The following is a 23,594-nucleotide window of genomic DNA, read 5'->3' on the forward strand; positions in this document are numbered from 1 at the left end:
AAGAGAGATGTTGTGAAACTTGAAAGGTTTCAGAAAAGATTTACAAGGATGTTGCCAGGGTTGGTAGATTTGTGCTATAGGGAGAAGTTGAACAGGCTGGGGCTGTTTTCCTAGAGCGTCGGAGGCTGAGGGGTGACCTTATAGAGGTTTACAAAATTATGAGGGTCATGGATAGGATAAATAGACAAAGTCTTTTCCCTGGGGTCGGGGAGTCCAGAACTAGAGGGTGAGGGTGAGAGGGGAAAGATATAAAAGAGACCTAAGGGGCAACTTTTTCACGCAGAGGGTGGTACATGTATGGAATGAGCTGCCAGAGGATGTGGTGGAGGCTGGTACAATTGCAACATTTAAGAGGCAATTGGATGGGTATATGATTAGGAAAGGTTTGGAGGGATATGGGCCGGGTGCTGGCAGGTGGGACTAGTTTGGGTTGGGATATCTGGTCGACATGGACGGGTTGGCCGAAGGGTCTGTTTCCATGCTGTACATCTCTATGACTCTAAACCTGTCGGTCAATTCCTAAGCATCTGTATCCCTCTGCTCCCCACCTACTCGTGCATTTGCCCAGACGCATCTTAAATGAATCTACCGTGCCTGCTTCTACCATCTCTGCTGGCGACGTGTTCCAAACGCCCACCACCCTCTGTGTGAAGTACTTACCGCGTGTATCCGCCTTAAACTTTCCACCCCTCACCTTGGAAGCATGACCTCTCGTTATTGAATCCTTCACCCTGGGAAAAAGCTTATCTCTATCCACCCTGTCTATACCTTTCATGACTTTGGGGGGGACCTGACTGAGGTTTATAATCTCCTTTTTTCTAATGAAAATAAACCTAACCTAACCTACTCAACCTTTGTTCATTGCTCGCACCTTCCACACCAGGCAACATCCTCGTAAACCTTCTCTGCACCCTCTCCAAAGTGTCCACATCCTTTTGGTAATGTGGTGATCAGAACTGCATACAGTATTCTAAATGCGGCCGAACCAATGTCTTATACAATTTTAACATGATTTGCTAAGCTCTTATACTCAATACCCCGTCCAATGAAGGCAAGCGTACTATATGCCGCGTTGACCACTCTATTCACCTATGCAGCAACCTTCAGGATACAATGGACCTGCATTCCCAGATCTCTCTGCCTATCAACTTTTCCCAAGGCTCTTCCGTTCATTGTATAATTCACTCTAGAATTGTCTTGCCTAAATGCATCACCTCGCATTTTTCTGGATTGAAAACCATCTGCCACTTTTCCACCCAACTCTCCAGTCTATCTATATCCTCCGGTATTCTCAGACAGTCCCTTATGCTTTCTGCTACTCCACCAACCTTCGTGTCATATGCAAACTTGCTGATCATACCAACAGTGCCCTCTTCCAGATCATTTATGTATATTACAAACAACAGTGTCCCCTGTGGAACACTACTGGTCACCTTTCTCCATTTCGAGAAATTCCCTTCAACTACTACTCTCTGTCTCCTGTTGCTGAACCAGTTCTTTATCCACCTAGCTAGACTCAAGAAGATTTAGCTGGTGTGTACAGAGATCTTATTTAGATGTTATGAGACTGGTACATTTGCGTTTCCAATTTAATAACTGCTGAAAAGCGAATGTGAAACTTGACTGTTCGTTAGCTGGGAAGACTAACTCTGGAGCATAGTAAGACTCCCTTCCTTCAAGGAGTCTCTGTGTATTTTAACTGTTTCTTACTTGGTGTCAATTTGAAATAGAAATGCTGCATAAAAATAAAGACAAGTTTTCATATATTAGGATTTGTATTTAACATGGCAAATAAATTGGATAACAGATTTAAGGCTGGCTAGAGAACAATCTTTGAAAATGACAACTAACTTGAGTCATGTGTAATGTCTTCTAAGAGTTTTAATTCCTTATTTTCTTTGCTCACTAATCTGATCAGACCAGTTGTGTTTGATTTGCTTGCTTTGTGTCTGTGTGCGCATTGAATTGAACAAGACTACTTAAAATGCTGATTTCTTCATACTAAATTGTTGAGTATGAAGTTTTTTTGATAAATCTCAACCCATAAAGGGAAAAAAATTAGTGTCTTTATTCATGATTGGCAACATAATCAGACATACTGGGGTTATGGTTTTTGTACTGTAGTACAGTTACAGTTCTCCTTCAATAAACTCCTGCTTAGAATTTAGTACTTTCTTTGATATAATACAGTCAATTAGTGAGGATGTTTTTACAATTGGTAAAAGAATAGTACTGGAGAAAATAACGGGACTCGATGTTGACAGACTTCATTGGAATCGTGGCTTGCATCCAAGAATTTTAGGAAGTAGCTGTTGGTTTTGATCTTCCATGGTTTCCTTTGTTAGACCAGTTAGAAGGGAGAGTATGTCACACCTTATTTCACCAGAAGACACCAGAAATCAAAGGCTAGTTCGGCTGAGATCAGTAGTAGATAAAATGCTGAAATCAATTTTAGCGACAAGGCAAGAGGGCTTTTGTAAAATCAGCAAATGTTTAGGTATGATGAATACAGATTATAAAATACATAATAATCTTTGGCAAGTCATCTGAACTAATGCTGCAGTTAATAGAGTCATAGAGATCCACAGCCTAGAAAAAGGCCTTTTGGTCCATCATGTCCACGCTGGTCAAAAATAGCCACCTGACTATTCTAATTCCATTTTCCAGTATGTGGCCCATAACCTTGTTTTTCTTGGCATTGCAAGTGCACATCTAAATACTAAAATGTTATGAGGGTTTCTATGTCTACCACTCTTACAGGTCGTGAGTTCCAGATTCCCATCACCCTCTGGGTGAAAAAGACTTTCCTCACATCTCCTCTGAATCTTCTGCCCCTTAAGTCTGTGATCCTAGCTAATGATTCAACCCCCCCCCCAAACAAAATCAAGGGCAAAAGGTTTATTTTATCCACCCTATCCATAACCCTCATAATTTCATACATTTCAATCATGCCGCTCCTCAGTCTCCTCTGCTGTAAGGCAAGCAACACCAGTCTGTCCATTCTCTCTTCATAGCTGAAACTCCAGCTCAGGCAACATCCTGGTAAATCCTTTTGGACCTTTTGCTACACTATCACATCCCTCCTACAATGTGGTTTCCAGAGATGAGCACAATAATAAAGAATTAGTGGATCTAGAGCATTTGTATTTTTCAGTGTGTTAATTTGGTTTGAAGTGGTTACACAAATTATGACTCATTGATTTGGTATCATGGATTGACAAAGTAAGCGGCTTTTTTTCGGGTTGGCAGTCTGTGATGAGTGTGGCACTCCCAGGACCTGTAGTTGAGCTTCAACTACTCACAAACTGAGTGTAATTTAAACTGGTTCAATTTGCTGATGTGAATGTAAGGGAAGTAAAGATTGAGAAGACCTGTAGACCACTATTCATATGTTGCATTAGACAGAAAAAGACTTCAAGATTTACAAGGGTTTTATTTAAATTTATAGTTTAGCACAAACCTATTCCACCTTTCCCAGTCAAAAAGTTCATCCACCGCTTGGGAAAGATTCACCTCTTTATTTTCTAAACACCTTGGTTCAGAGATGTATTATATACCTCCTGGAGAAGGTGGGACTTGAACTCGAGTCTTCTTGCTCAGTGCACCCTATTACTGTGCACAAAGGCCCTCGAGCTCAGCTCTTTCTTAAATAAAATCAGCATCAAGTAAGAATTCAGCTTTTTTTTTCTTAATCCAGTGATATTTTAGCACATCTATTTTTGCTAGTATCAAATTGCCCTGTTACTTTTTCTTCCTTCACCACCAAACCATCTGTGTCTCTAATTAAACAAAACTTTTGTTAGAACAGTCCAACGGGACAATGCAACAACAACAAGTGAACAGAGATAGGAAGAAGGGAGGGGACTTAATTAAAATGCAGTTGTTGGGGAGAAGATCTCAGCTGGTTTTTATATTTTCTGATTACCCTGTTCAGAGATGTTCTTGCTTACCTCTGGAACAGGTGGGACTTGATCCTGGGTCCCCTGGCTGAAAGGTAGGGACGCTGTACCACAAGAGCCCTTAGGAACTCATCGTGCTCTCCTTCCATGGCTGTCCTCTATACCAGTGGTAAGATTGCTATTGGAGGAATCCTCCATAACTATTGCAGTACCAGCTTTCCACAAAGCTACTGTTAACATGTATGCATTCACTTTGCTGTTCAAGTTCATAGTTCTGCCCTCTTGAAATCATTGTCCAGTTCATGATTCTCTCAATTCAAGTGTATCATTGATACAGCCTGGGTCTGCTGCCTGCATCATCATCACTGTCCAAATCCACTGTGCCGTCGAGCAATGTGCAGCAATATTGCATATCAAATACTCCTCAGCAGCAAGGTTTTTTTTCAGCAGTCAGGCTGCTGCAGCTTCACTTGAGAAGGCTGCATTGGCTGCCAAATCCAATCTCCACTACACACCACATAATGAAGAAAGTCCACCAGCTGCCACCACACTCAACATCTTCCTTAGTGTCTGCAATTGATTCTGTTTTTCAAACCATCTGATTACCCCCTGCAGTAACCTTGGGTTCTGCGTTGATGTCCTCCTCCATGAGCACCACATCTGTGACATTGGTGATGACTGTGCCAGTATACTCAGTAAATGTATTATTGGAACCAAAACCAAAAAGGTCTCTGAGACCAAACCCTCCAATTCAGCTGCTGCATTGCTATCATCAATAAGTATTAAAATTAAGTTTTATTGTCACATGTACTCAAGTACAGGAACACAGTGAAAAGTTTACATGTTGCCTCTCATGGCACCATCTTGGATATCAAGTACCTAGATACAAAAAGGAAAATAAAAGTTCTATTACTTTAGTGATTCATTGTATGTTAGAAAATAAAAAAATACAGTTAAAAGGATAAAAATTACAGTAAGATAAGCAGATTACAGATCAATATTACATTGCAGTAGATCAGTGCAGGAGCTTCCACATGTAGTCTGACTGGTCTTGCAAGCTGCTGACCGCCCGCATTGGTCCCCAGTCAAGCAACTGGCTGCAGCCCTCTCCGCTCTGGCTCTGAGCTGCTCTGCAGTACTCCATGCCTCCAGTCTGCTTCACTTCAGCTCTCAGCCGCTGTGCTCCATGCCTCACCACAGTCTCAGTTTATCCAGGCATTGTCCCCACTGAAATCCTCCTCGTTTTGCATTCCTTTGACACTGATGTAAACTTCTACCCCACTTTGCCCTTGAGCCTGCAAATTTTGAAAGAGTTTGATGAGATAAAGGAAGATTTGATGAAAATGGCAACCGTTCTTCAGACAGATTCCTCAAGTATTCAAGTATTCTTGGAGTTGTCTTCAAGTGTGGCTTGTACCCTTTCTGCCAGCTTAACAAGGCCTATGACTTCCCCTCTCCGCCAAAAACACAGCTCTAGAATGTGAAGTATGGTGACCATCATCTGCTGTCAATCAGTTCTGAAGCTGTTCTTTTGATCCTCATTTCTAAAACTGGCAGTAGAGGGGCTGGGTGAAAGTGAAGACTGCAGATGTTGGAGTACCAGAGTTGAAAAATGTGGTGCTGGAAAAACACAGCAGGCCAGGCAGCATCCGAGGAGCAGGAAAATTGACGTTTCGGGCATAAGCCCTTCTTCAGGAATGAGGGGCTGTAAAAGGACAGGTTTGCAATGGTCAAGCACATATTGAGAGATATGAGGATGTTCAGTTGTTAAGAATATGTAAAGCATGTGGATAGATTTTGATACTTGGAGGCTGTGTGGATCATGTGCAAAGGTAAGATTAATTTAGATGAGGGCATCGCAGCATTCCTTTAGCTAATATGTTATGGTTGTATTGAATGAAGTAGGTTCATTCAATTAAATGTCTTTATTTTGTGTGTTCTTAATTATTTTGTGTACCTATTTTTTGTTTTGGATTTTTCCAAGTTTGTCCTGAAAAATTGATTCACTAATTTTCTATGTCTTTATTCTCATATACACAGATGAGATCTATTTGTCTTAGGTGAACTCATTTGTACAAATGCACACCAGTTGCTGCTGTTGTGTATTCCTGACAATTGTTATTGCAGCACCTTGCGTGAATTTTTTCCTCTTGTTAGTTCTGTCAAGTCTATATCCATATAAGAATACTGTTTTACAATATCTATCGTGACCGAATGTGAGGCTTTTATAAACAAATTACAGGAAGCATAAAATCTTGAGACTTGCTTTCAAAAGCATGAGTTCATTAAAACCAACCTTTTCCACCATTCCTTATACCTTCGTATGATACTTAATATGTCTACATCCTGTTTTCACTTCTATTAATCATCTTGGGTTATTCACATTTGAAGGTACAAATGTCAGTTGGTGGAGCAAGAATTTGGGAGATCTTTATGTATGTTATGAATTTTAATTGGTACTCTGTGCACAAGGATTTGGAAATTTTTGCCTTAACATGCTACAATTTGATATTGAAAATTACTGGAGCTTCAGTTGCATGAATTCTGGAATTTCGTAACGTAGCTTACGTCCGAAATAATTTTGTTTTATATTGCATCAACAATGTATATGTAAGCTATATGTAAGCATTTCTTCCCTAAATATTTAAAATTATCTGCATCAGTCACCATGTACATTTTAACCTTTTTTAGCCATTTAGACTTCAAACATAATTATATATTTAAATTAAGTAGACATTGAATCTCTTTATTCTAATTTTATTTGAGTGCAAAAAAGTGTGATTTGGTCTATTGGTATGCATGTTTTGACATGGTATATTGATACCCAGATCTACCTTGCCATCACCTCTCTAGGCTCTTCCACTGTTACAAAATTGTTTGATTGCTTATCTGGCATTGTAGTGATGAGCAGAAATTTCTTCCAACTTTAAGCAATGTTTTCAGTCTCTTCTCTACACTTCTTTCTCTCCCTATCAAATTCATCCCTCTCACTGTTGAGAAGTTTGTGATTAAATCAGTCTGTTTGCAACCTGGTGCATCCAATTCCATGTTTATGCCATTGCTAAATCCGCTTTATTCTACTTCAGTAAAATTGTCTGAATTTTCCACTATCTTATCTGCTAAAACGCCCTCATTTATTCCCTTGTTAGATTGAGACTTTTCTATTCCAGCATATTACTGCTTGTGTCCCACATTGTACCCTTCATAAACCTGAGGTAATGCAAACCTTTTTGGTGTTTTATCTCACATCATTAACTGTTCATCTATCGCCACTGTGTGTCTTACTCCAAGTAAGTAACATTTTGCAAAACCTAATGGAATGGAACTGAGTTTGCATGAAATGTGGGTGTAGGGTGCTGATGGAGAAAAGATGTTGATAGTTCAGATTGAGAGAATATTCTCACATTCTGATTGCTTAATTTGAACAATCAACATCTATTCTCCACCAGCACTGTACACCCATTACCACTACATCTCTCCCACCCCACAAACTATGGCATAAGTGCTGTCCCCTCCACATTTACTTCAGCTTTGATGAACAGTCATTTAGACTCCACGTTAACTTGCTCTCTTTCCATGGAGGCTGTCTGACCTACTGTGATCTCCACCATTTGTTTTCAGTACAGATTCTAGCATGTGCAGCAATTTGCTCTTGAGTTTATATGTAGAAGGACGGAGATGACGATGAGGCTTGGATTGATAAGTGGCCAGTTACATTTGTGCCAGGCAACAATGATCCTAACAAGAGAGCATCTATATGTCTTTGATATTTACTAGCATTACTATTGCTCGTTCTCGTTCTAAATTCTCGTTCTAAAGCCTTGGAAATTATCATAGATCAACACTGAGCAGTACTGAACTAGGATGCAAGTTATGTGACTGTAAGACTGTATTAGAGTTAAAGAATCCTGCAGCAAGTAACTCCCCATCTGACTCTCGAAGCCCATCTGCAAAGCAAAACTGTGTGATGGAACATTCTCCACTAGCCTGAAAGGATACAGCTCCAACAATACTTAGCTTGGCATCATTCAGAACTAAGTTGTCCATTTGATTGATAGCCTGTCCGCTGCCTTAATGTTTATTCTTAGCACCACAAATGCAGAGCCACAGCTCTGTGTATCACCCTACAAGTAGCACTGCAACAACTTACTCCTTTGACAGCTCCTTCCAAGCCTGCAACCATTGCCATGTAGAAGGACATGGGCAGCAGATGCATGGAAACATTATGACCTTACATGCACATATCATCTCACTTGCAATTGTAATGGAATTGCATCACGTTCCCTGGGTCAAAATTTTGGAACATTGTTCTTAAAAGCATTGTGTACGGACTGAGGCAGTTCAAGAAAGTAGCTGACTACCTCCTTCTTGAGGACACTTGGTGTTGGGTAGCACCCATGTTGCTTAAATGAATAGCAAAAAAAAAATTGTGTGCAATGGTTATTGATTCACTCCGCTGTTATGCGTGATGATGGGCACAGTGTAGAATTCAGCTTAGAAGCAAGGGAACACCATGCACCTGTGAGCCAAAGGAATTGTCACAGAAAAGCAGTAACAGTTGAGGTGGGGAAGAGCCAGGTGACTTAGTGTTTGTCTGACTCCCATATCTATTCACAGTCAGGAAGACTGGAATGGGGTAGAATAACTACAGTTTAGTTGCATTAAATGCAGACAAATGAACAATCAAGTAATATTTACTACGTTTCCACTGGCAAGATTTTGCTCCCCTCTGGCTTCTTCCAGTGTTACTTTAAAGTCACCAGCTGTTGTGGTACCTATATTAGAGGGATTTTACACACTTTTGGTTGAATATGTCAAATTTGAGGTGGTGGATGGGCAATTTGCACCCTCGCTTTTTGTTCTGATTTTGATAAGAGAGCAAAATTTTGAATGTTTTCCTTTTAAAGTTAGTAAAATACTTAGTTTTCAATGAACAGAGGAACCTTGATTATCCGGCATTCGATTATCTGAAGTTTGGATTATCCGGACAAGATTGCATGGTCCCGATGCTCGGCTAAACTATGGTATCTGAACATTTGATTATCCAAACAAAATACTCCCTGCTCGTGTCATTCAGATAATCGAGGTTCCCCTTTATAAGGAAAATATAGTCACGTCAACTAATTCTGTGTAACGGAAGTGACTGCACAAATGACCTTTTTGTTTAAATATGTTACAATGATTGAATCGCCAAAAAGTGGTTATTTGTATGATTTTGGAGCATTGAGCTAAAATAGTATGTCATTGCAAATTCTCTCTTGGTAGACAGGCTACTGTTTGCTTTTCAATCTGTTTGCAACACAACAGCCAGTTGTTCCGGTTTCACAATTCTGTTTCAGTAACACTCAAAAGCATGTTTTCAGTATAAGATGTTGGTACAGGACAGGAAACTTATTGCACTGGAAAATTACTGTCTTGAGATAAAATGCTTTATATATATATATTTAGCATTGCATGAATTCGTCGCCGAACAGTGTTCTCACAGGAGTTCCTGTTGCTATTAGTGAAACTTGGCAAAATGCTTTGATCAAATATACCACATAATAAGGCAAAATATTGTTTATTTCAAAGGTAAATGTTACAAATTTTGGTAACAGTGTTCAAATTGTTATCAGTAATTCTCAAGTGCTTTGCAAGTGTGTAGTAATGGCAGGATTTGAATTTTTGCTTTGCAATACGTTAGACATCTCTTGATGGACCTAAATATTGGCTATGTGGAAAATATCTGAAATGCTCAATTTTGTTTTCCTTTTTAAAGTTAAAGTTGTCTTCTGTCAGACATTTCAGTAAGGTTCAGTAAATGTTTTAGAGATGGAAATGTGTTGCTGGAAAAGCGCAGCAGGAAGAAGGGCTAATGCCCGAAATGTCGATTCTCCTGTTCCCTAGATGCTGCCTGACCTGCTGCACTTTTCCAGCAACACATTTCCATCTCTGATCTCCAGCATCTGCAGACCTCACTTTCTCCTCAGTAAATGTTTTAGACAGGAGTTGCAATTTCGAATTACCTTCTTTCTGCAAATCAGTTATTACATCATATATTATGCACTCACTTTAATTTGAGTGTGGACTTGTTTATTTTAAGTGCATAAATGCCTCTTTCAATAGCACAGACTAATTTAATGTTGGGTGTAAAGGTGATTCTACTCCACTGATCTTTAATCTAAGTTTCAATAGTAAGATTGATTTTCAGCTCATTTCTATCCTCTCCGGGTGATATTTTCTCTCCAGGTTTTTTTCTTACTGTTTTGATAATTTGTTCGATGTTTGTTTCCCATGCTTGGTTGCTCTGAAGGCTAATAGACCAGGCGAGCAGTAGTGATGGGGTAATTGGCTCTCTTTTTAGCCTCTGTTCAGGTGGTCGCAACAAAATTTGTTCTGGTGATAGTGTTCGATAATTAATTAAGTTTGCAATGGAGGATGGGAAAAATTTGTGGCTGTAAGAGCTGCTATTTTTTTAATGAGGTATTTTAGGTGTTGGAGGTGATTTCCTCAAATTCCAGGAGCACCAATTCCTGTTTTACAAACTGTTGCGTTGTTTTGGAACTTTGGGGAAACAGATCAAAACAATGGTACTTTTAAAAGGAGAAAGACAAAAGACAGTGACCACATGGGTAGAGAGGGAGAGAGAGAGAAAGAAACTACACTGCAAACTGACACAGCAATGAATATGCATAGTTACTGTCTTTTGTATTTGAGTTTGTGTATCTCTGGATATCTGAGTGCGTCTATGAAAAATGAACAAACAGCGAAATTCACAACTCACCTTGGAGAAATAGTGTGGGCAAGCTCACAGCACAGGAACAGATAAGTGCATAGTTTTTTTAACGTTGCTGTAAGTCTAAGAATGAGTAGGGTGGGTTCATTCTTTTTAAATGTTTTATTGAGATATTCTTGTGATTAAATTTCAAAAATATAAACTATAAGTACGAAGTTAGCCTGGAACATGTTTTTTTGAGCAAAAAAAGACTGCTATTTTCTGCGTCTGTAGATTGTGTAGGAGCAAATATGGCCTTTAGTAGTAATAGAGTGATATGGTCGCCCTGTTGAATTTGGGAGTTTCGGGAGAGTTTCCATGTTACTGATGATTATGTCGGCAGGAAGTGTCTTTGGTTGTGAATCTTATCAGATTGCATAGATAGGTTAGAGTGGCCATTAGAAACAATGAAGAATTTACAAGAGCTATGGGGTGTGACGGATGGCAGTTATAGGAAGGGGAAAAAGCCACAAATTCAGTCAGGTAGATTGATTAACTCCAGGAACGGTAGAAAGGGTAGGCAGGTAGTACAGGAGTCTTCTATGGCTATCCCCATTTCAAACAAAAGTATGCTGTTTTGGAAAATGTAGGGAGTGATGGACTCTCAGGAGAATGTAACACAAACAGCGAAGTTTCAGGTATCAAGACTGGCTCTCATGTAAAGAGGGGCATGTCGGGTTCCAAGCAATCAATTGTGATATTGAACTCTTTAGTCAGAGGCACAGACAGACGTTTCTGCAGTCAGCAGCAATAAATCAGAATGATGTGTTGCCTCTCTGGTGCCAGAATCAAACATGCCTCAGAGAGGGTGCAGAATGTTCTCAAAGGGGAGAGGGACCAGCAGGCGGTCATTGTTGTTGGTTCCAATTTGTACATAGGAAGGGAAAAGGATGAGATTCTGAAGGGAGAAAATAGAAAGCTAGGCAAGAATTTAAAAAGGAGGTCCTCGAGGGCAGTAATATCTGATTACCCCTGATGCTACGAGCTAGTGAGAGTAGGAATAGGAGGATCGAGCAAAAGAATGCGTGACAGAGGAGCAGGTGCAAGGGAGAAGGGTTCACTGGATCATTGGAATCTCTTATGGGGTAGAAGTGACCTGTACCAGAAGGACGGATTGCACCTGAATTGGAAGGCGACTAATACTGGCAGGGAAATTTGTGAGAGCTGCTGGGGAGAATTTAAGATGGAGTGGGGAGGTAGGGTAGGACCCAGGGAAATAGTGAGGAAAGAGATCAATCTCAGACTGGTACAGATGGGTAAAGGAGCGAGTCAAACAGTCAGGGCAGGCAGGAGCAAAGCAAAGAACAAGGTCGGACTGATAATTAAACTGCATTTACTTCAGTGCAAGAGGGTTAAGAGGGAAGGCAGATAACGTAGGGCACGTTTTGGAACATAGCAATTACAGAAACGTGGCTCAGGGATGGACAGGGCTGTCAGTTTAATGTTCCAGGATACAAATGCTATCGGAAGGATAGAAAGGTGGGGTGAGAGAGGAGGGGTAGTGGCGTTTTGATAATGCATATCATTACTGCTGTACATGGGGATGATATCTCTGGGAAAACATCAGGGATGTTATTTGGGTGGAACTGAGAAATAAGAAAGGGATGATCACCTTATTGGGATTGTACAATAGGCCCCCTCATAGTCAGCGGGAAATTGAGAAACCAATTTGTAAGGAGATTTTATTTATGGGTAAGAATGACAGGGTGGTTATGGTAGGGGAGTTTAACTTTCCAAACATAGACTGGACTGCCAGAGTGTAAAGGGTTTAGATGGAGAAGAATTTAAGTGTGGACAAGAAAATTTTCTGAATTCAGTATGTGGATGTACCTACGAGAGAAGGTGGCAAAACTTGACCTACTCTTGGGAAACAAGGCAGGGCAGGTGACTGAGGTTTCAGTGCGGAAGCACTTTGAGGTCAGCGGCCATAATTTTATTAGTTTTAAAATAGTGATGGAAAAGGATAGACCGGATCTAAAAGTTGAAGTTCTAAATTGGAGGAATGCCAATTTTGATGGTATGAGGCAAGAACTTTCAAAAACTGATTGGGGGCAGATGTTTGCAGGTAAAGGGACAACTGGAAAATGGAAAGCCTTTAGAAATGAGGTAACAAGAGTCCAGAGACAGTATATTCCTGTTAGGGTGAAAGGAAAGGCTGGTAGGTGTAGGAAATGCTGCATGTCTAGAGAAATTGAGGTTTTGGTCAAGAAAAAGAAGGAAGCATAGCTTAGGTATAGACAGAAGAGATCGAGTTAATCCTTAGAGTATGAAGGCAGAAGGAGTATACTTAAGAGGGAAATCGGGAGGGCAAAAAGGGGACATGAGATAGCTTTGGCAAATAGAGTTGAGGAGAATCCAAAGGGATTTTATAAATACGTTAAGGACAAAATGGTAACTAGGGAGAGAATAGGGCCCCTCAAAGATCGGCAAGGCAGCCTATGTGTGGAGTGGCAGGAGATGAGGGAAATACTAAATGAGTATTTTGCATTAGTGCTTATTGTGGAGAAAAAAGGGACATAGAATATGGGAAAATAGAAGGTTACATATTGAAAAATTTCCATACTACAGAGGAGGAGTACTGGATGTCTTGAAACGCATAAAGGTGAATAAATCCCTAGGGCCTGATCAGGTGTACCTTAGAACTTTGTGGGGAGCGAGGGAAGTAACTGCTGGGCCCCTTGTTGAGACATTTATGTCATCAACAATCACAGGTGAGGTACCCAGAAGACTGGAGGTGGACTAATGTGGTGCCACTATTTAAGAAAGGTGGTAATGAAAAGAGGGAACTATAGACCGGTGAGCCTGACATCGGTGGTGGGCATGTTGATGGAGAGAATCCTGTGGGACAGGATTTATATGTATTTGGAAAGGCAGGGATTGATTAGGGATAGTCGGCATGGCTTTGAGTGTGGGAAATCATGTGTCTCAAGTTTTTTTGAAGTAACAAAAATGATTGATGAGGGCAGAGTGGTAGACATGATCTATATGGACTTTAGTAAAGCATTCAACAAGGTTCCTCGTGGGAGACTGGTTGGCAAGGTTAGATACCATGGAATACAGAGAACTAGCTATTTGGATACAGAATTGGCTTGAAGGTAGAAGATAGCAGGTGGTATTTGAGGCCTGTGTCCACTGGTGTGCCACAAGGATTGGTGCTGGGGCCTCTACTTTTTGTCATTTACATAAATGATTTGGATGCGAGTGTAAGAGGGATAGTTAGTAAGTTTGCAGATGACACCAAAATTGGAGGTGTAGTGGACAGTGAAGAAGGTTACCTCAGATTATAACGGGATCTTGATCAGATGGGCCAATGGGCTGAGAATTGACACATGGAAGTTAATTCAGATAAATGTGAGGTGCCGCATTTTGGGAAAGCAAATCTTAGCAGGACTTATACATTTAATGGCAAGGTTCTGGGGAGTTTTGCTGAACAAAGAAACCTTGGAGTGCAGGTTCATATTTCCTCGAAATAGAGTTGCAGGTTGTGAAGAAGGTGTTTGGTATGCTTTCCTTTATTGGTCAGAGTATTGAGTACAGGAGTTGGGAGGTCATGTTGCGGCTGTCCAGTACATTGGTTAGGCCACTCTTGGAATATTGCATGCAGTTCTGGTCTCCTTCCTATCAGAAAGATGTTGTGAAACTTGAAAGGGTTCAGAAAAGATTTACAAGGATGTTGCCAGGGTTGGAAGATTTGAGTTATAGGGAGAGGCTGAATAGGCTGGGGCTGTTTGATAGGATAAATAGACAAAGTCTTTTCCCTGGGGTGGGGAGTCAAGAACTAGAGGGCATAGGTTTAGGGTGAGAGGGGAAAGATATAAAAGAGACCTAAGGGGGCAACGTTTTCACGCAGAGGATGGTCGTGTATGGAATGAGCTGCCAGAAGATGTGAAGGAGGCTGGTACAATTGCAACATTTAAATGGCATCTGGATGGGTACATGAATAGGAAGGGTTTGGAGGGATATGTACTGGGTGCCGGCAGGTGGGACCAGATTGGGTTGAGATATATGGATGAGTTGGACCAAAGGGTCTGTTTCCGTACTGTCCATCTCTATGACTATGATATTGAGAGGTGGCAGGTCTTGCTCTGCACTAGACCTTTTTTTCATATTTAATGGGAAATCGAAGTCACCCTTTTAGTGAGAGCTTCATTTCAGATGAGCACGATGCTAACTCCTTATAGGCAGTTTCCAGTTTATGAACAAGGTACCTTATTAATTTTAAATATCTAACATATGAATGTTTGCTCATACTTAATGCGTTAACTATTTTACATTGTAATGTATTTTGTTCCAATTTGTGGACAAATCAATTTGCAGTTGGACTCAGGAATGGAACTCGGTTGTAACCTGGGGACTACATGTCTTTGGATAGAACCAATTCCCACCTAATTAATCCCAGTTATTATATTTTCCCTTATTTCATTAGGTCTCTAAGCATTCCTTCAGACCATAACAGATTCCATTATTTAAAAAAAACAATGTGTTTATGTCTAACTTTGAATGCTTGAATGACCTAAGAGTTTGCTAATTAAGTATCTTAATCAGAGTTACCATGCTCGCCATTAGCTGCTGTGTTTTGCTTTGTGTTGTCTTTATCTTCCTCCCCTAACTAAGCTATCTATAGAAAATCTAACATAATGGTTGCCCGTTTTTACCTAGTTTAACTAATGCAAACCTGGACTGACCCGATGCAAATAATTTTGCATTTTGATCTGATGTGGATATACTTGTACTATAGTGGTATGATATAACTAGCTAAACTAATCTGCTTATTGTTCATTGAGCACAAATGCCCTTGCAGGATCTTGCAGTCAGTATTTCTTTGCATGAGATAGCAAAAATATATATGTCACCTGGATTATTTCTGGTGCAACTGACTATTGGTCAGACCAAAAATGTATATGTTGCAACAGACGCTTGAATCCCAAAGATCCTTGAAGCAATCTAAACAGACTTGACAAGCAGTTTTCCATAATATGAAGACAAGAACAATTCTTGATTCAATTTTCTTCCTATCTTGCCCTCTCATGCTGTAATGGTACCAATGTAGAAAATATCTAGATCATAAGGTTTGAATTTTGCACAACTCTCAACTGTAATTGAAAAGCCTTCACTGCATGTCAGAATTACTCTGCATCAGAGCAGAAGTGAGAAGAATACTTGTTAATTAAATCTGAAGCTAGGAATAATGCATGTCATCAAGATGAAGCGAAAGCAAATGAAATTCACTGCTGCACAAACCCAACTAAACTAGTTCCAAACCACCAATACTGACCAAAAGAAGAAAACATTCCTCACCACCCTTGAAGCTGGCGATGCTATTTGTCTTTTCAAGGATTCTCCAGCTTTCTGAGACTGTTGGAAGGAATGCTTTCAGAACGTTCATAATTGGGAGTCAGTAGAATCAGCTAGCTTGAGAGATGAAATTTGGGTATGCAGTCAGCACTAGCTAATATACAAGGTTATCCATCAAATGAACAAAGCAAGATGTGGGAGATGTACAACAATCTCCCTTCTGACTTCTGAAATGCCATTATTATATTGCTTTTCATTAAGTCACGAATCAGTACATTGAAATCATAAATGCATATCCATTCTGTCCAGAGAGATTCTCTCACAAATCATTTGAATTACCTTCTACCCATTGGCACAGCCATATTTTTAAAGAGTCCAGTGAGGGACCAGTAACACTATCTCTTTGCTCAATAAATCTGATAAAATCATCAAAACAAAAAGAACCCTACACAGTCTTTCCTGACCTGCCAAAGACCTGTGGCTCCAGGGTTAGGCTGCTGAGTCAACGCCACACGAGAAATCTTGGCAGATGTTGTCATCTTCCCAAAGGACTGCTGACAGCTATTCCTTGGCCAACTGTCCTGCATTTACCATTAAAATGTGTAGCATTTGGCCCAAATTCTTAGCCTATTCGTGAGCTGCATTGTAACATATCCAATTGTTGTATGGATTCCATCCCTACCTAGTGCTTGAGAGCCAAATTCCTAAAACATAATTTTAGTGCCAAACACATTCCTGCTGTAAAGGGCAAATGAGAAACTGAAGCTGAATGACAATACTTTGTATTAAGTCAGTATGTTTTAAGTAGTAAAACATTCAAATGTGATTTGCAGGAGAGTTATCAAACATTATATTCCCCAGCATGTATTAGGGCGCATGACTAAAAACTTGTTCAATGGGGTAGGTTTTCAGAAGATTCTTAAAGGGCTGAAGAGAAATATGCAATTTTAGAAAGGAAAATCAAAAAATTGGGCTCTGGCAGTTGACCATAATCTGTAGTGAATACAGATCTATGCTGACAATTTGAGATTGGTTCGTAGTTTTGAAAATAAACTTCATACCTGCAGTCAATCTTCAAGTTATATTAACATTCATTATCTGTGTCAATTGCTGATGGCAACTTTAAGTTCACCAGAATGAAAATGGCCTGGTGTTTGGTCCCTGCACCTTGCTAAATTAACTGTTATTGGCCAAGGTGATCGTAAGGTACAATAATTGACTAAATGTTATAGATGAAAGGAACGCTGTTTGGCATTCCTGTTTGATCACTATACAATGTTCTGAGATGGAAATGCACGACTCTGTGGATGCTGAATGCAGTCAGAGTTGGCCTTTGTTATGATGTCTCCATCAAAAACTTGCCAGCGTTCATTGTCTGGATTCACATTATGAATTGTACACGAGCAAGCAATTCAAGTCTTTGAGAAATATGGCAGGAAAAGAATTGTACATCTGTGCTCAATAAGATTTTGACCCATTTACAGCTTGATACACAGGCAAAGTGCACAGAATTGCTGTTTTAATTCAGCTTCAGCTTGATTACAATTTGTTCTAAATCTGTTTTAAAAAATGAATGAAGTGCCTGATGTTTAATCAGGTACTGTAGCTCAACTACAATTACTCAGCATAAGAATGACTTGGAAACTCTTCTATATTAGTGTGAAATCTCATAGAACTCCAAATCAGTTTGTCTATCTCGCGGAATGATTTTCTACAGGCAATAACTTTAAGGCACATGTTCAAATTTTCTTGACTTTTTGAAAGCTGTAATGAATTTTTCAACCATTAAAGTAATTTGTAGTGAGCTGAGAAACATGTTTGGGCTTATGGTTACTTAGTGTATAAATAATAGAGTGCAAGATATAGTTTGACAAGTAGGATGGGCCCTGCAGCTCTGAATGTTTAAACAGATGGCTGCAGCAGTAGGCTTTATAAGGAGTAAAAAGGGCTTGGATTTTGAGAAGAATCATTTGATAGAAGCTGTGGACTTGTCATTGAACTGCGCTACGTGAAATTTTAACTTTTTTGCCCAGACACTCTTCAAATATCTGTCAGAAATTGCGTAGTCTTTTATTGCAAAGTGTAACTTGATAATTGTATTATTGATTTGGCTTTTAATGCAACTAAACCATGCAGTTACTATCAACTAGATTTACTCCTATGTTCATCGTGATTCATTGTCTTGCCCATGGGGTTCTTGTGGTGTAGTGGTAGTGCCCCTACCTTGTTCCAGCAATAAAGTTTCAACCTTGATCTCCAGCATCTGCAGACCTCACTTTCTCCCCTACCTTGAACCAGGAGGCCTGGATTCAAGTCCCATCTGCTCTAGAGGTGTGTAATAATATCTCTCAACAGATTGAATTGGATATATAATCTTATTCATGGAATTTGTGGCTTGTGATTCCTTGTTTTAGTGCTTCTTAAAATCACCATCCAGAGGTTGACATTTTTACTGGTTTTTATCAATGTGACATTTGTGCATTGTGACAACCTGAGTTTCATCTTTCTAAATCTGCTGACCACACAGTTTTCCTTCATGTTCTTATCTGACAAATGTCAGCAGGCTTACATTTGGGTTTCTGTCTGTAGTAGATGAGACCCAGTATGAGAGGTCCCTGTCAACTCCAGTTCAAAAATAACAAACAAGAAGTTTAAAGAAATTGTTGACCTTTTGCCTTTTTCAAAGTGACTGTTCATTGCCTCCTTTTTTGTGCGGTTCTCCCTGATCTTTTTTTCAATTGTGATAATGAACAAGAAATGAGATTTTTTTTTTGTTGCTGTCTATCCCAGGATCAAACTTATCCCCAGAAAATGCCTCGCTAAAATTAGCCTTCTACAAAGTTGCAAAAATGTTGACTGGCAGGTAATGCTTCTTACACCTGTCTCTCCTGATCTTAAAAATCCTTAAGTTCTTTTAAATGGGAAATTCTCTCGTGCCCGCGCTAAAGTCCTCGCTCTCGTGCCTGCTCTGTCAACCTTGCCCCCATACCCTGTCTTAATCCCTTTGATTTATTACTTTGTCATGGATCAGCTATATTTTTGTATCAACATTAACTCAGTTGTGAGTTCCATACTGCTTAGTATAAGACGTTGGCCAGTGCAGTTCTAAAGGGTTTGTTAAAAGCATTGTCGTTCAAACCCAACATTGAAGAATTCCGTTATGCACTCATTTTACTATTGTCTCATATTTCCTTGTCTGTTGCTCTGCGCCCATGAAATGGTAACATGATGGTGCAAGTGCCACCATTTTTTCAGTGTTCCTCATATAGTGCTGAAGGTAGCAGTTGCTAAGATTATTTGATAATAGTGGAGGTGTAGTACCATACTACTTAGAAGTAGCCATGATTACATATGCAGAGTTAATGTAGACAAATCACCGTAGCTCATGGATATGAAGCTAATTGTACTCCCACTGTTGTCCTGGCTCTAGACATTTTGAAGTATTGAACTTGTGTGTTTTAAACAGAAAGGAGATAAATAAAACATTCGAGTTCCTGTACTGTTCAGTACTCCCATCAAAATGAATTTAGGATTCAAGCTGTAAAATACAGCATTACATGTTAAATGCAGCTACAGTCTTAATGGACAGATTTTATGTTGAATTAGCAATTAAGATTTCTCGTCAGCATAACAGAAAATTTAATGTAGCTGTTGTGATTTTGACCTTGGAAAGCCTGGGATAGAACAAAGGTTCGTATTTAGCTGTTATAGTTGATATTTTAAGCTTCAAAAATTAACTGTTATCAGAAGAACATGATACAAGACAAACATGGTGCTGAAGAACATAATTTCTGCAGCATTATAAACCAGTTTGCAGAGCAATGTAATTCTATTGGAAAGAATCTTCTTTTTCTGTTCAGTTACTTAAATGTGCGGTGCTTGTTTTGGAGTATGTTCAATGTTGGTCTGGCAAAATAATGACTGATTTGTAGAAAACCTGAGAATATGGTCTTTCCTGGAAATGATACTGAGATGGTGTGAAAGAGGCAATTTCCATATTTTGACTATTGACCATGGTTAGAGAAAGTGAGGACTGCAGATGATGGAGATCAGAGTAGAGAGTGTGGTGCTGGAAAAGCACAGCAGGTCAGGCAGCATCCGAGGAGCAGATAATATGGGGGAGGGAAAATGAGAAAACTGTTGAAATCCACATTGATCCCGTGCGGTTGCAGAGTCCCAAGGAGGAATATGAGGCATTCTTCCTTCAGGCATCAGGTGGTAAGGGCTTGGTGATGGAGGAGGCACAGGACAGAGTGGGGGGTGGGAGTGTGTGTAGTTGAAGTGTACAGCCACGGGGTGATGGGGTTAGTTGGTGCGGGTGTCTCAGATGTTCTCTGAAATGAACCGCAAGTATGCGTCCTGCCTCTCCGATGTAGAGGAGACCACATCGGGTGCAACTGATACAGTAGATGACATTGTAGAGGTACAGGTTGGATCTGGAAGGATCCTTTGGAGCCTTGGACAGAGGTGAGGGGAGTGGTGTGGGCACAGGTTTTGCATTTCCTGTGATGGCAGAGGAGTGTGATGGGAGTGGGGTGTGGGCTGGTTTGTGGAGGGGTGGATCTGATGAGAGAGTTGCGGAGGGAATGGTCTTTCTAGAACACTGATAGGGGCGGGGAGGGAAAAATATATCTGGTGGTGGGATCCGTTTGTAGTTGGTGGAGGACAATGTGATGTATGTGGAGGTTGATGGGGTGGAAGGTGAGGACTGGGGATGTTCTGTCCTTGTTCCGTCGGGAGGAGTGGGGTTCAAGGGCGGTGGTGCGGAAAGTGGAGGAGCTGCACTGGAGGGCATCGTCGACTACGTGGGAACGGAAATTGCGATCTTAGAGGAAGGATGCCATCTGGGATTTTCTAACGTGGAATTGGCCATCTTGGGAACAGATGCATCTTTTTTGGGACCCTGCAATCACACAAGATCAATGTGGATTTCAACAATGTCCTCATTTCCCCATCTCTTTCATTATCCCAGTCCCAGGCCTCCAACTTGGCACCACCCTCCTGACCTGTTCATCACCTTTCCCTTCTATCTGCTCCACCCTCATCTCCGACCTATCACTTTCCCCCTCATCTTCATTTACCTATCGCATTCTCAGCTACATTCCTCCCAGCCCCACCCCTCTCCCATTTATCTCTCAGCTCCCCCAGCCCACAAAGCTCATTCCTGATGAAGGGCTTTTGCCGGAAATGTTGATTCTTCTGCTCCTCGGATGCTGCCTGACTTGCTGTGCTTTTTCAGCACTCCACATGCGCATATTGACCATGGCCACGTGGATTATCAGCAAATTAAAATGAGGTGTTGATATGATGCTGTATTGGTATCATTGCTGCCCTTGTGTATCTCAGCTGTTGTAGATAAGTTTTTGGACACTGCAGTGCTTCCTGCAATTAAAGCATACTGCAGCTGTTGTATGCCAGTGGTTTAGGGCTTTGATATCAACCCCAATGTCTGTGTTACCAGTGCAAGTCAGCTGATTTTCCTTCACTGTTGAGCTTTTTCTTTATCATTGCTGTCATAATTTTCATTGAGTGGAAAGCTGAGTATTCCGTATTGTTCCTCTCATTCTATCATCCTGAATAATGGATTCTAGGTTTGTGGGTCCATCTGGTCATTCTTTTTGTAGCAGCTAATGGTTTGCTAAGCTGCTGAGGAAGTCATTAAGCTTTGTGGGATTGAACTCTTGAATGCCTGTGTGCTGAGATTCTGACCTATGGGATATTAATTGTATCCCATAACTGCATCTAATGTTGAAAATGATGCTTCGTTTGAGTCATGATGAATACAGTTATGGAAGGATATGGATCTAAGATCAAGCATGTGGAATCTTTTCCAGGCTATCATTGGATAAATCCTTGCAAAAATTTATTAAAATTCCTTAACTTCCTGTATGTGGATCTTTATTGTATCCTGCAATGTACTATTGTTTAGTAGACCTTTAAAAAGGAGTTCATAGGCAATGATAAATGTGTTGCTAATGATTACATTTTTAAAAAAAAGTTCACTTATAATAAGATCAAATGAAAAATTCTGTTTTTTTCCTTATAATTTAGATGATCTCTGCTTTTATGAGCATAATTTTGGCACTATTGAAATAGGTTCATGTTGAAATTAAAGGCTCGCAGATTTAAAGAAACTAATAACACCAGTTTAGATTACTTAATTGGAAATATTCCCTGTTGAAGATATGGAAATGGTTTTGACAATTATTGCAGACACAATAGAAGTTAAGCTTTTTGAGCACTGCAGTATTGCAAGCTCTTGATGTAGTTGCTCAGCTACTGGGTGTTTATGTTACCTTAGTTAAGACTTCATCAGAGTTTGATGCTGTAACATTTGGTCATAACACAGGCTCAACTTTGCACTCTTCTTGTCCCTTAAGAGCAAACCAAGTCCTCAGTTCTTGGATCCCCACTTGTGTTGAAGTCCCTTTGAGTTGGGTTTCACATAACCAATGAACTGTGTTCTTATCTGATTTAATGTTCAGAGTTAGTTTCACAGCCTCTTATGTTTTCAAATAGGTTTATAATTGGGTGCAACGGAACATATAATCTGAGCGCACTTGTGTGGGAAATGCTTAAGTAAGTGGACTAAGTCCTCAGAAATGTGAATTGAGGTTTGCTGAGTGACTTGTATTTGTTTCACTGACAACATAGTGGCCCTTAGCAAAGGGAACAAAGTCCAATTCAAGATCAATCACGTACTTCGTCACTAAAATTTTCCTTAATCTCACATTTTCACTCAGTCTGATGTAGATTTTTTTCTTAAATAATCTTCCATGCTATCCTCAACTACAATCAGCAAAGAGATTTATGGGATTTTAGTAAAATAAGCGGTCTTCTATTTAAATCAGTGAAGACAAGTGTTTTTCCTGAGTCATTAAACTGTGGAATTCGGAACGCACAAAGGAAGCTCGATCGTAGAATATTTTTAAGACTTGAGTTTGATTCTTCTTTGGTTGGGGAGTCAAAAGGTGTAGGCAGAAAAGTGGATTTGAGGCTACTGTAGCTCAACCATAAACTGATAGTGTACATTGGTCTTGAGGGGCCAAATGACCTTCTAGTACTAATTTGCATGTTTCTGTTAATTAGAATAATACTGTTTCATCTTGGGGACTCGAGAAAAGTGGCATATTATTAATGAATGTCAGCTTATTGCTGACTTCAATACAAGATTAAAAGCTAGCTTATTGCTAACAGTGTGCAATTTTTTTGTCATTCAATGTTTAAAGTTAGTTTAGCATTACATAATCTGAAACTCTCTTCTGATTTTGTTCATCTTCAATCACTGGCAATATCATATGAATCAGAATAAAGCCTTACATTGCCATTTGCAGTATAAGGATAACTTTAGTTGCAGTGAAGGATATATGAAAACCTAATTGTTTAACAAGCAGGAGAAGAATATGAAGTACAAAAAAAAACTATAAAACACATTGATAAAAGCTTTAAACAAATCTCTTGTGTGACTCCATCAGAAAATGGTGTGGCTATGGTATTATTGGGCAAGACTTAAATCTTTCTTGTTGCCAACAGTAGTAGTACAATTGCAGATAGTTCTAAACCCATGTCCTATGCTTGAGCTATTTATAAAGAGACAAACAAGAAATGCTTCAATCTCGATATTTCAGGCTGAAAACTGAAGCAAA

The 23,594-nt window shown here is 39.9% G+C and overlaps 1 protein-coding gene across 8 annotated transcripts in view; it reads left to right on the forward strand.

Annotated features, from left to right (window-relative positions):
• LOC122560167 (polycomb group protein ASXL1-like) overlaps nucleotides 1-23,594 on the forward strand; it is a 106,527-nt gene that overhangs the window by 18,051 nt on the left and 64,882 nt on the right. The gene's annotated exons all lie outside the window — the stretch shown is intronic.

Source organism: Chiloscyllium plagiosum, chromosome 20, assembly GCF_004010195.1.
Source record: "Chiloscyllium plagiosum isolate BGI_BamShark_2017 chromosome 20, ASM401019v2, whole genome shotgun sequence".
Lineage (NCBI taxonomy): Eukaryota > Metazoa > Chordata > Chondrichthyes > Orectolobiformes > Hemiscylliidae > Chiloscyllium > Chiloscyllium plagiosum.